This window comes from Lontra canadensis, unplaced genomic scaffold (genome assembly GCF_010015895.1).
Source record: "Lontra canadensis isolate GAN:19392208 unplaced genomic scaffold, GSC_riverotter_1.0 scaffold77, whole genome shotgun sequence".
Classification (NCBI taxonomy): Eukaryota; Metazoa; Chordata; class Mammalia; order Carnivora; family Mustelidae; genus Lontra; species Lontra canadensis.
Window position 1 is genome coordinate 3,606,946 of NW_022631071.1, and position 12,855 is coordinate 3,619,800.

General features: G+C 36.5%; 1 pseudogene; it reads right to left on the minus strand.

Moving 5' to 3' along the window:
* Positions 1-633: 633 nt before the first annotated feature.
* LOC116881780 lies at positions 634-2,861 on the minus strand (annotated as a pseudogene).
* Between the last annotated feature and the right edge of the window lie 9,994 nt (positions 2,862-12,855).

Sequence of the window (12,855 nt, forward strand, 5' to 3'; positions counted from 1 at the left end):
TTGTTAATGTTGATATTTTAACCTCTTCCCATGAATCAGGAGTCTCCTTAATGGCATCCAGAATGTTGAATCCTTTCCATAAGGCTTTTCATTTACTTTGCTTAGATCCATTAGAGGAATCATTATGGAAGCTATGGTCTCACAGAATGTATCTCTTCAATAATAAAACTTGAAAGTGAAAATTACTCTTTGGTCCATGGACTGCAGAACTGATACTATGTTAGGAGCATGGAAACATTAATCTCATTACATATCTCCTTTGGAGCTCTTTGGTGATCAGCTGTATTATCAATGAGCAGTGATATTTTGAAAGGAATCTTTTTTTTTTGTTTATTTGTTTGTTTGTTTCTGAGAAGTAGGTCTCAACAGTGGGATTGAAATATTCAGTAAACCATATTGTAAACAGATGTGCTACCATCCAGACTGTTTATTTATAGAGCAAAGACAGAACAGACTTTTTTTTTTTTTTTGCAGTTTCAAGTTTATTTCTGATACCAAAACTTGACAGCACACAAGGGGAAAGAAAAGCAACAAACAAGGAACAGCAAATAAATTTATCTTGCATGCCACTTTCAGTCAACAGAATATGGCTCTCTAGATACCTATGTTTGGAAGGAATCTGACACTTCAGCCTCACTCAGGGGAAAGACCATTGCAACTGATTAGCAACATCAACATCTCACTCAACCAGAATAAACCAGTGGCACCAAAGATGGCAGCAAAGTTGGCATTGGCTGTATCACCAGAGCCAATAATGGGGCCATTGAAGGTCTGACAAAATCTGGAGTGGGAATTCGGTGGTATCTGGCCCAGAAGTTAAATGGGATCCTAGACCAGGGATCACCAAAATCTCTTTTCCCCTCCCAGGTCAACAGCACAAACTCAATGTTATCTCAGCTCCAGGGCCCAGTTTACAGCCTCATCTCTAATCCCCATGCAGGTTTTCCCTTCCCACTGGTCCTCAGCCCCAGCTTCAGCAGCATCCAGAGCAGCCAAGGCCTCATCTGCAGTCTCCATGAACTGTTCAGTCCAGTCGCAAGGATCTCTCATTGGAACCTCTATCTCAGTACACTCATCTCACTAGTTTCATGGTAGGAATGGAGCCCCCAGAGGAACTCACACTCAGGAAGGTTGCTGTTGAGCACTCATCTGTAATCCAGGCACTTTTGCTTTACAAAATCATTAAGTGAGAAGTTTTCATAGATCTCCAAGGAGAGGAGTCTCACTGAAGAAAACAGTCCCACCTTGTGTAGTGCCTCCCAGAGGACAGCTACACTGGCATGATTGCCATTCATGAAGATTATGCTCTCACATCACTACGATAGTGTTATTGGGCTTGGGTGTGTCTTTGGTTGTCCCCAGTATGCCAGCCAGAGACTCGGGGTTACTGATAAGAATATACAGGGGCTCTTCTTTGTCAGTCTCCTTCAGTTGAATCCCAAATTTCTTCTCAGGATAAACAGTGTATTCATGGACTCAGCATTTCTGAGTGCATGATGGGCACCTTGGTGTAATTTTTAAACATTAAGTATTTAACCTACTTATTTGTTCTTTCTTGAAGAAAGGCCATATCTTGGGGATGTGAGGCACTCAGTTCCTGTGAGGCATGCAAGGTGGGAGAGGGGTGCAAGTTCTGCCAGTCAGATGAGTGTGACCAGTCAGTGGGAAGTGACCAGTCAGCTGGTAGAAGCCAGTCTGGTGGTAGGGACCAGTCAGGAGGGCTTTACCAATCTGGAGTACCATGCCAGCCTGGGGTTCTGATATCCAGGTGGATTCTCAAGCCAGGGGGTTAAGCCAGACAACCATACCAAGCCAGACAATGGGGTTCTTAAGCACCTGTGTTTTGCCAGATTGGTGGGGTCTGTCTAGCTTGGAGTCTCTGATATACTGGTGGGGTCTACCTGATGGGTTCTGCTAGGCCAATGGGGTCTGCCACCACACATTGGGGAGAACACCATGTGGGTTCTGTGTAGTAACTGGAACTGGTACAGACCTCCAGGTCCCTGTAGCCCATGGAGTCCCCATCTGATCCCCACTGCGATTCTCATCCACATTCAAGTTATTAATCTTATAGGACCTCTCCTCCTGAATCATAGTCTTGGACTCCAGAGTCTGATCCTGGAAAGCAACCACTGGTATCTGTGCAACTGTACCATCAGATTCAGGGCCACCTAGGTTGGTCTCTACTTCAGTCTGGGAAGTGGCCATCTTTGCTTGGTTAATATTCTGGGTCTGGGTATCAGTTGTTGGAACCTTAGAGGTATCATTCCAACCCTTAAAGGCTGTCTTAGGCTAAGTGTTGACCATCTCACTGGCCCTGAGAGAGAGAAAATTTGTAGGTGGCATTTGGGCCCACCTTAGTAGTGGTGTTCTAGGTCTTAAAGATCAACTAGGACTCATTAGCAGTTAACTCACAGGTGTCTGGCATCTGAAAAAATCTTAGGCAGCATTTGGACCCTATGGGCTAGTATTCTGGGATTTATAGCCTGCCTTAGGGAGTGCATTGGGTATCTCCTTGATACTGAGAGAAATCCTAAGTACCATTTGGGCCTTTTGTGGTGGTGTTCTGAGCCCTAAAAGATGTTTTGGGCCTAATGGCAGCTGTTAAACCCTGGGTATCAGCCATCTCAGTGGCTGTTGGGGGCTGTTGGGGGCTGTAAACTTTGGACACTAGCATTTAACCCAGCTGCTGTGGCCTGATTGGTAGGTGGCCCCTCCAAGATCTGAACTTCCTCCATCAAGGTCTGTATATGTAAGGTGCTGTCTTCTACAGACGTCTCAGCCTAGAAGTAGAGGAGGCCCACACCACAGTGCATTTTGTGAGCCATGGCTCCTGTCCCTCTGGCAAGAGCAGACCCTTGCCTCAGATTCCAGCCCCAACCCTTTTTTTTTTCCTCCCTTCTTCATCACTCAGAAGATCAGGATTGTTGTGCCTGGCTTTCTGCAACCACACCCTTTCCTTTTCTAGGAGAAAATGGCAGTATAGCAGCCCAGAATAGACATAACTCTGAAGGGCCTTAGGATTTCTGGAATGAGTATTGGCTTCAACTTAAAGTCACCAGCTGTAATAGCCCTTAATAAGAGAGTCAGACTTTCCTTTGAAGCTTTAAAGCAGGGCATTGACTTCTCCTTTCTAGCTATGAAAGTCCTGATTGGTATCTTCTTCCAATAGAAGGCTCTTTGGAAGATCTGTTGTTTAGTGTAGTCAACTTCTTTAATTATCTAAGCTAGATCTTCTGGATAACTTGCAGCTTCTACATCAGCAATTGCTGCTTCACCTTGCACTTTTATATTAAGGGGACAGCTTCTTTCCTTAAACCTCATGAACCAAACTTTGCTGGCTTAAAACTTTCTTCTGTAGCTTCCTCACCTCTCCTAGACTTCATAGAATTGAAGAGACTTAGGGCTTTGCTCTAGATTAGACTTTGTCTTAAGGGAATATTGTTGCTGGCTTGATCTTCTATCCACACCAAAATTTTTCTCTATATCAACAATAAATCTATTTATCTTTCTTATCATTGGTGTGTTTACTGGAATAGCACTTTTAATTTTCAACAAGAACTTTTCCTTTACACTTACAACTTGGCTAACTGTTTGCTGCAAGAGGATAGCTTTTAGCCTTTCTTGGTTTCTTGTTTTTTGATGTTTCTTCCTTACTAAGCTTGATAATTTTAAGCTTTTGACTTAAAATGAGAAACATGTGACTCATCATATCACTTTAACACTTAGAAGTCATTGTAGGGTTATTAGCTGACTTAATTTCAATATTGTTTCTCAGGGAATTGGAAAAGCTGAGTAGAGGGAGTGAGATAGGGGAATAGCCAGTTGATGGAGCAGTCAGAATAGACACATAATATTTATTGATTATGTTCACCATCTTATATGAGTGTGATTTGTGATATCCCAAAGTAATTACAATAGCAACATCAATAATCACAAATCATCATAACAATATAATAATAATAATAATAATGAAAGAGTTTGAAATATTGTGAAAATTACCAAAATGTGACACAGACATGAGATTAGTAAATTTTGGAAAAAATGGCAGTGATAGACTTACTCAGGTTGCCACAAAATTTAATTTGTAATAAATGCAGTATCTTCACATTATAATTAAGCAAAGAAGCATAAAACAAGGTATGCTTGTAATTCCAAAGTGGAACTTTGTTTTGTTTAAGAGAGGTACCTTTTAAATCATACTGATGGTATATATTGAGTCGTTATCTTTTAATTCCTCTGCAAAATCATTTCTTTTTCACATTGACAAAGTAGCTTATTATCATTTTTTTAGGGAATACTTAGACTGTTCTCAGAGATTACTTAATTCACTGGTTGTTGTGCAATGTGATGCTAAGTCCTGATGTGTTAAGTGTGCTTAGGAAAGGCTTGTTTCCCTTAAGGTTTTTCATTAGACACTTTGTACCACCCACACCACTTATAAATTCATTTTTTAATTACAAAGGTAATCTGGAAAAGACCTAATGTGTATATGGTGCACAGTTACTAGTCAAACCAATAGATGGATTTCTAATCAGACTTGCTTCTTCAAAACAAAACTATCTTTTCTATCACCTTTATTTTGTTTAAGAAAAATTGCAGAGGGACAAGTCAAGCATGTACAAGTCACTGGTCAACCTGCTATTTCTCAGCTAGTCAAAAATGTCTCCCATGTTTTCATTTATTATAAATTATTGTGAAAAGAAAAGGGCAAGTACCAACAATAATTAGTCCCTCTGATTAAAATAAGTCAAACCTCACTAGAACTGAATGAAAAAGCACCGTAGTATTTTTTTTTCCTGAAATGCATTAACCTCACTCATGTGAAGCTTATCACAGAATTTATTTTGATATAAATACACATTCATTTTATTAGCAGTTACTGAACCACATACTGCATTAAATGTATTCTATGCACATGGAGAAGTTAGGTAGCTCAGAAATTAAGTAGCTGTCCTATCTTGTGATAATATAATTTATCTCTCTGAAAAATAAAGAGGTAATTGATGACAGTAATCTGAGATTCAAGAAGATAGTTGTTGAAAGTAATGTATAAAGATTTAGGGCCTCATTCATAAAAGAGAAAGTGTTTCATTTCAAAGATGATTGAAAGGAAATTACCAGGCCTCATGTGATTAACATTGAACTCACTATCTTTTCCCTCCTATGCTCAATTTATGCATATTAAGTCATTAGTCCTCTATTATTTTAAGAAAAAAAAATGTTTATTTATTGGTTGATGAGAAAATATATTCCTTACAGGTGTCCATTAGTTTTCTTCCATAAGAATTTAAATGAAAACATATTTTTCACTTCAAATTCTAAGGCAGAGTTCTCAATGCCTTAGTGTTAATGCCTACAGCATAACTGTTCTGAAACACTTCTTTATTTATGTTTTTCTAAGATACATTGAACATCTTATGGGAAAATATATCTGTGGAATACCACAACAGTCATTCAGTTTTTGCTGGTAATCTATATTAACATTTCAAGAAGACCACATTCAGAAGTAGTGTTATAGGGATCGTTAAAGGAGCACTTTTGTCCAAAATAGGAGAGAAAGTAATGATAACAGCAACCAGAAAAACAATATAAGAAAAAGGAAACTTGCACGCATTAATTTAATTTTGCATGATGCTAAAACAATAGGTTGAAAAATAAGAACTTCAGCTAATCAGTTGTTTGCTCATTCTGCATGATTATAAATAACAGAGTCAACAATTTCCTAAACATTGACTTAACTTGCCTTCTTGAATTCCAGAATAGATATATTTTGTTGAAAGTGAGTATATACAGAAGGGATAAGAAATTATACTTTCAGATCATTTTGGGGTAACATTGACTCAATATCATTCCCCATAAAAATGGTTAATGATGTATGTTTTGTGTATAATTACTCTGTAATTTAGTACTTTTGGCACTTCTCCACTTCCACTTATTCCAGATGTATGATTCCCAATGTGGATAATCAAAGTCCCCTGAAAATAATTGGTCAAAATATTACTTAATAGACACAGAAAAAATTTGTAAAATTAAAAAAAAAAGAGCAATATTTTACTGCTTTTGGCAAGCTCTGTTATTTCATATGGTGGCCAACTAAAAATTTCTTAGCTCTATCTGGACATTCTCTGGACCTATCCAAATACATACAAACCCACCTTCCTACACACACACACACAAACACACACACAGACACATACAATCTTAATCACATAGTGTAACTGCATCAGAAATGCCATAGCTCATCTACAGAAATAGATATGATCATTCTAAGCAGCGTGTAGCAGTAACTCCTGCTATACCTTTTTGGGCAGTTAACTGTTCCCATACTGAAAACAAAAAACAAAACAAGATTTATCATGTGATTAAAAATACCATAGAGAACAATAAATTTCTTAAGCGACTCAAGGGGAAACAGTACAAAAAGTCAGGCAACAGGAGGTCTGGCTTTATTTGCATATGTTTACAGAAATGACTAATCAGGACCCGTTTAATTTCAAGTGGTATGAACCAACTCAAGTTAAATTAAAACTGAAAATATAATAAATTCATATAGCTTAAAAGGGTGCTGGAGAAAATATAAATGGATAGAGGAACCACAGAAGCCAGGACTTCAGGGTCTAGAAACAGAGACAAAGATACTAATATATAGAACATTAATATAATGTGTATATATGTATACATATATATGTGTGTATATATGTATATATACACACACTAATGTTTGTATGTATGATATATACTAATGTTATAAGTGTGTATATATATGTATTATATAATACATATATGCACACATATGTGCATATGCATATATTATGTAATACATATATATGACGTATATATATATATCAATATATGGTATGTATATCATATATATCTATATACCAATATCATATATATATATATGTAGTATATATACTAAACTTGATATTTATTTCAAGTTTAGTATATATACTACATATATATATATATATATAGTATATTTTGATTTGCCGGGAAATTTTCATTTCCATTGTGAAATACGTAACATTGTGCAATACAAATACACACATTGCTTTACAGCTGCTTGGAATATTTAAAGTGCTGAGTGGTGATTCTTTGAGTGCATTCAGTCTAAATCTGTGAGGGAAAGTAAAAACGAACTGGAGACAATGGAGGTTTCTCATTGAGCCTGAAAAACATTTATATAACTCAGAAAGTATTAAGTTGATTAAAGAGCTTTAAACAATATCTAGCCTTTAGTGAGTGTTTGATAAAAACTAGTTCTTGCACTGTACTTTTGATAACTCATCTTATGTATTCCTTAAATCCCCCCAAAATAGAAAGTTTCATATTACAGCTGAGGAAATTGGAGTGCCATGCACAGCTTATAAATAAATGAGGCTTTCTCTCAAGTCTATTGTGTTATACTCTTGTCAAAACAGTGTATTATAGTAAAATTTTAAGTTATACTACTATTTGTAAATTAGATTTACTTATATAAATAAATTTAGAATAATAGCATGGATATCTTAACATAAAAATACTTTTATCTTCAGTATTGATATTTATTTCAAGTTTAATGATGCACAAAAGTAAGCCAAAAGTATAAGTAACTCTTTCAAACTGAAGAAATACATTTTACACTATGACCAGAAAACGTGTTTTCTATTTATACAACTGAAACCAAAATTTTATAAAGTAATATTTGCCTTATCACATGTGATGTACTTTGATATATCATATTCAATTACTTAAGAGTAATGATGGCAATGAACTATTAAATTGATTTCTTAATCCATTAATGGGTCATGATCCATGTTTTGATAAATACTCATTTAGACAATGGAGGTTGAAACAGTCATGCCTACTTCTTTTTAGCTCTTAAGTGTAATTGGAATTTGTGTTCATTAACTTCAACCGAAAAGAAAAAAAAAAAAAAAAGAAAGAAAGAAAGAAAGAAAGAAAAGAAAAGAAAAGAAAAGAAAAAAAAGAAAAGAAAAGAAACCTAAAGCCCAGACTCTAAAATGTTGTAGTCAGGATTCACTCTTCTTGGCAGAGGAGACAGGCAGTGGCAGCATCTCACAAACTGTCCCCTCTAGCAATTTCTCTCCTCATTCAATCATTCTTAAACAGCTACAACCCCAAATCCTTTTTCTACTTGTCTGGAAGGTAACAGGTATTTTGCTACTTAATTTCTCATTAATACCGATCTCAACCAAGTTACCAAATTCTATCCAGTGGAAATGGAAGTTACACAACAGGGGAAGAAGGCAGCATTACAACAAAGTTTGACACCCCCCCCAAAAAAAAAGCCAGAAAAATATGGCGTTAAATATTTTGGCTCCTATACACAATCTCAGGCCACTGGAGTCAACAGTAGACGATAATTATAAATGGTAACTACTATAGTAGAGAGATTATAGACCTAAGTAAGTGTTGGTCAACCTGTTTTGCCTGTGTTTTCTTAATGTTTTCATGGACTTGCTATAAATTTTCTCTTTTAAAGTTTCCATAAAGGCAGAACAAAAACTAGTTGATATGAAAGTTTTTTATTAAACCTTACAGAAAACATATGTTGAAAAATAAATGGTGGCTAATTCAGCATAACACATTTTTCCTACAATTTCAAGCTACATTTTAATATTTTGGGGTTAATATATTTTATTAAATATAAATCACAACCATTGTTGGAGGATAAAATGGTGATAATGGGAATACTGATGGTTGGTGGTTTATCCAATAAAGATACTGTTCTTGTTCCCTTTCCCAATCCGTATCTTCCCTAGATTGTTTTTCAGTGTGTAAAATAAAATATGACTAATGATATATTATTATTTGATTCATTTTATGAATTTTATTTTTTTTAATTTATTTTCAGCGTAACAGTATTCATTGTTTTTGCACCACACCCAGTGCTCCATGCAATCCATGCCCTCTCCAATACCCACCACCTGGTTCCCCGACCTTCCACCCCCCGCCCCTTCAAAATCCTCAGATTGTTTTTCAGAGTCTATAGTCTCTCATGGTTCACCTCCCCTTTCAATTTCCCTCAACTCCCTTCTCTCTAACTCCCCTTGTCCTCCATGCTATTTGTTATGCTCCACAAATAAGTGAAATCATATGATAATTGACTCTCTCTGCTTGACTCATTTTACTCAGAATAATCTTCCAGTTACGTTCATGTTGCTACAAAAGCTGGGTATTCATCCTTTCTGATGGAGGCATAATACTCCATAGTGTATATGGACCACATCCCCCTTATCCATTTGTCCGTTGAAGGGCATCTTGGTTCTTTCCACAGTTTGGCGACCGTGGCCATTCCTGCTATGAACATTGGGATACAGATGGCCCTTCTTTTCACTACATCTGTATCTTTGGGGTAAATACCCAGTAGTGCAATTGCAGGGTCATAGGGAAGCTCTATCTTTAATTTCCTGAGCAGTCTCCACACTGTTCTCCAAAGTGGCTGCACCAACTTGCATTCCCATCAACAGTGCAAGAGGGTTCCCATTTCTCCACATCCCCTCCAACACACGTTGTTTCCTGTCTTGCTAATTTTGGCCATTCTAACTGTAAGGTGGTATCTCAATGTGGTTTTGATTTGAATCTCCCTGATGGCTAGTGATGATGAACATTTTTTCATGTGTCTGATAGCCATTTGTATGTCTTCATTGGAGAAGTGTCTGTTCATATCTCCTGCCCATTTTTTTTTATATGACTGTCTGTTTTGTGTGTGTTGAGTTTGAGGAGTTCTTTATAGATCCTGGATATCAACCTTTTGTCTGTACTGTCATTGGCAAATAACTTCTCCCATTCCGTGGGTTACCTCTTTGTTTTGTTGACTGTTTCCTTTGCTGTGCAGAAGGTTTTGATCTTGAGGAAGTCCCAAAAGTTCATTTTTGCTTTTGTTTCCTTTGCAATTGGAGACATATCTTGAAAGAAGTTGCTGTGGCTGATATCAAAGAGGTTACTGCCTATATCCTCTAGGATTCTGATGGATTCCTGTCTCACGTTGAGGTCTTTTATCCATTTTCAGTTTGTTTTTGTGTACAGTGTAAGAGAATGGTTGAGTTTCATTCTTCTACATATAGCTGTCCAGTTTTCCCAGCACCATTTATTGAAGAGACTGTCTTTTTTTCCACTGTATATTTTTTCCCGTTTTGTCAAAAATTATTTGACCATAGAGTTGAGGGTCCATATCTAGGCTCTCTACTCTGTTCCACTGGTCTGTGTGTCTGTTTTTATGCCAGTACCATGCTGTCTTGGTGATCACAGCTTTGTAGTAAAGCTTGAAATCAGGTAACGTGATGCCGCCAGTTTTATTTTTGTTTTTCAATATTTCCTTAGCGATTTGGGGTCTTTTCTGATTCCATACAAATTTTAGGATTATTTGCTCCAGCTCTTTGAAAAATACCGGTGGAATTTTGATCAGAATGGCATTAAAAGTATAGATTGCTCTAGGCTGAATAGACATCTTAACAATGTTTATTCTTCTGATCCAAGAGCATGGAATGGTCTTCCATCTTTTTGTGTCTTCTTCAGTTTCTTTCATGAGTGTTCTATAGTTCCTAAAGTACAGATCCTTTACCTCTTTTGTTAGTTTATTCCCAGGTATCTTATGGTTCAACCAATACCAAAAGACTGAGATTATTTCCTGCACATTCTCAGATCACAATGCTTTGAAACTGGAGCTCAATCACAAGGAAAAGTTCAGAAGGAACTCAATCAAACACCTGGAAGCTAAAGACCAACTTGCTTAAGAATGGTTGGATCAACCAGGAGATCAAAGAAGAACTTAAACAATTCATGGAAACCAATGAGAATGAAGACACTTTGGTCCAAAACCAATGGGATACAGCAAAGGCGGTCCTAAGGGGGAAATATATAGCCATCCAAGCCTCCCTCAAAAAAATTGAAAAATCCAGAACACACCAGCTGTCTCTACACATTAAAGAACTGGAGAATCAACAACAAATCAAACCAACTCCACACATAAGAAGGGAAATAATCAAGATTAGAGCAGAGATCAATGAGGTAGAAACCAGAGATACAGTAGAACGTATCAATGAAACTAGAAGCTGTTTTTTTGCAAGAATCAATAAGAATGATAAACCATTGGCCACACTAATCCAAAGAAAAGAGAGAAAGCCCAAATTAATAAAATTATGAATGAAAAGGGAGAGATCACAACTAACACCAAGGAAGTAGAAATAATCATCAGAAGTTATTAATCACAGTTATATGCCAATAAGCTAAGCAACCTAGGTGAAATGGATGCATTTCTGGAAAACTATAAACTCCCAAAATTGAACCAGGAAGAAATTGACAACCTGAATGGTATGATATCTAGTAACAAGATTGAAGCAGTCATCAAAAACCTCCCAAAAAACAAGAGCCCAGGACCTGATGGATTCCCTGGGGAATTCTACCAAACTTTCAAAGAAGAAATAATACCTATTCTCCTGAAGCTGTTTCAAAAAATTGAAGCAGAAGGAAAACTTCCAGACTCTTTCTATGAAGCCAGCATTACCCTGATCCCCAAACCAGGCAAAGACCCTACCAAAAAGGAGAATTTCAGACCAATATCACTGATGAATATGGATGCTAAGATTCTCAACAAGATCCTAGCAAACAGGATCCATCAGCACATTAAAAAGATTATCCACCATGGCCAGGTGGGATTCATTCCTGGGTTACAAGGATGGTTCAACATTCGCAAATCAATCAATGTGATAGAAAAATTAATAAGAGAGAAGAACCACATGGTCCTCTCAATTGATGCAGAAAAAGCATTTGACAAAATCCAGCATCCGTTCCTGATTAAAACGCTTCAAAGTGTAGGGATAGAGGGAACATTCCTGAACTTCATAAAATGTATCTGTGAAAGACCCACAGTAAATATCATCCTTAATGGGAAAAAGCTTGCAGCCTTCCTGTTGAGATCAGGAACACGACAAGGATGCCCGCTCTCACCACTCTTGTTCAACATAGTATTAGAAGTCCTAGCAACAGCAAGCAGACAACAAAGAGAAATAAAATGTATCCAAATTTGCAATGAAGAGGTCAAACTCTCTCTCTTTGCAGATGACATGATTCTTTATATGGAAGACCCAAAAGACTGCCCCCCCAAACTACTAGAACTCATACAACAATTCAGCAACGTGGCAGGATACAAGGTCAATGTACAGAAATCAGTGGCTTTCTTATACACTAACAATGAAAATACAGAAAGGGAAATTAGAGAATCGATTCCATTTACTATAGCATTTTATGAATTTTATCGAATTTCTTTTAAATCATGATTTTAGTCTATGTTTAAAATTGGGTACCATGTTTGAATACATAAAAGTACTAAAGTATTTTAAAGAACAAGATCCTGAACATTTGTTTTCTGAAAAATGGTGTGGAATAATAAAGCTATAATGGCTTTTATCATATAAAAATATTTAATAAATAGCTTATATAGACCGTGATAGCCATGCAGTCAAACCCTGTAAAGACAAATGAGAGAACACCAAAGGCTTTCTGGAAGACAATGATTTTATTGCACTGAAAGCTACCTACCTACCATTATACATGTGAAAAATTACTTTTAATGATATATAAAAAGTAAACCTCCATTTCATAAACAGTAAACTTTCCCAAGTGCAATACAAAAATATTATTCGTCTTTGTCCTTCCCTAAAATTATTTTGTTAAGAATAAAGAAAACAGATAAATTGAGGTTTAACTGTAAAATTTTTCTCAAATCTTTATTTGACCTTGAATTTTTATCTCTTATACCACATTCTCTTTCTGTAGTAAAGTACACACATAAGGAAATAAGAGACCCATTAGCCTCTTAGCCACACAAACCTGACAGTAGTCACCAAA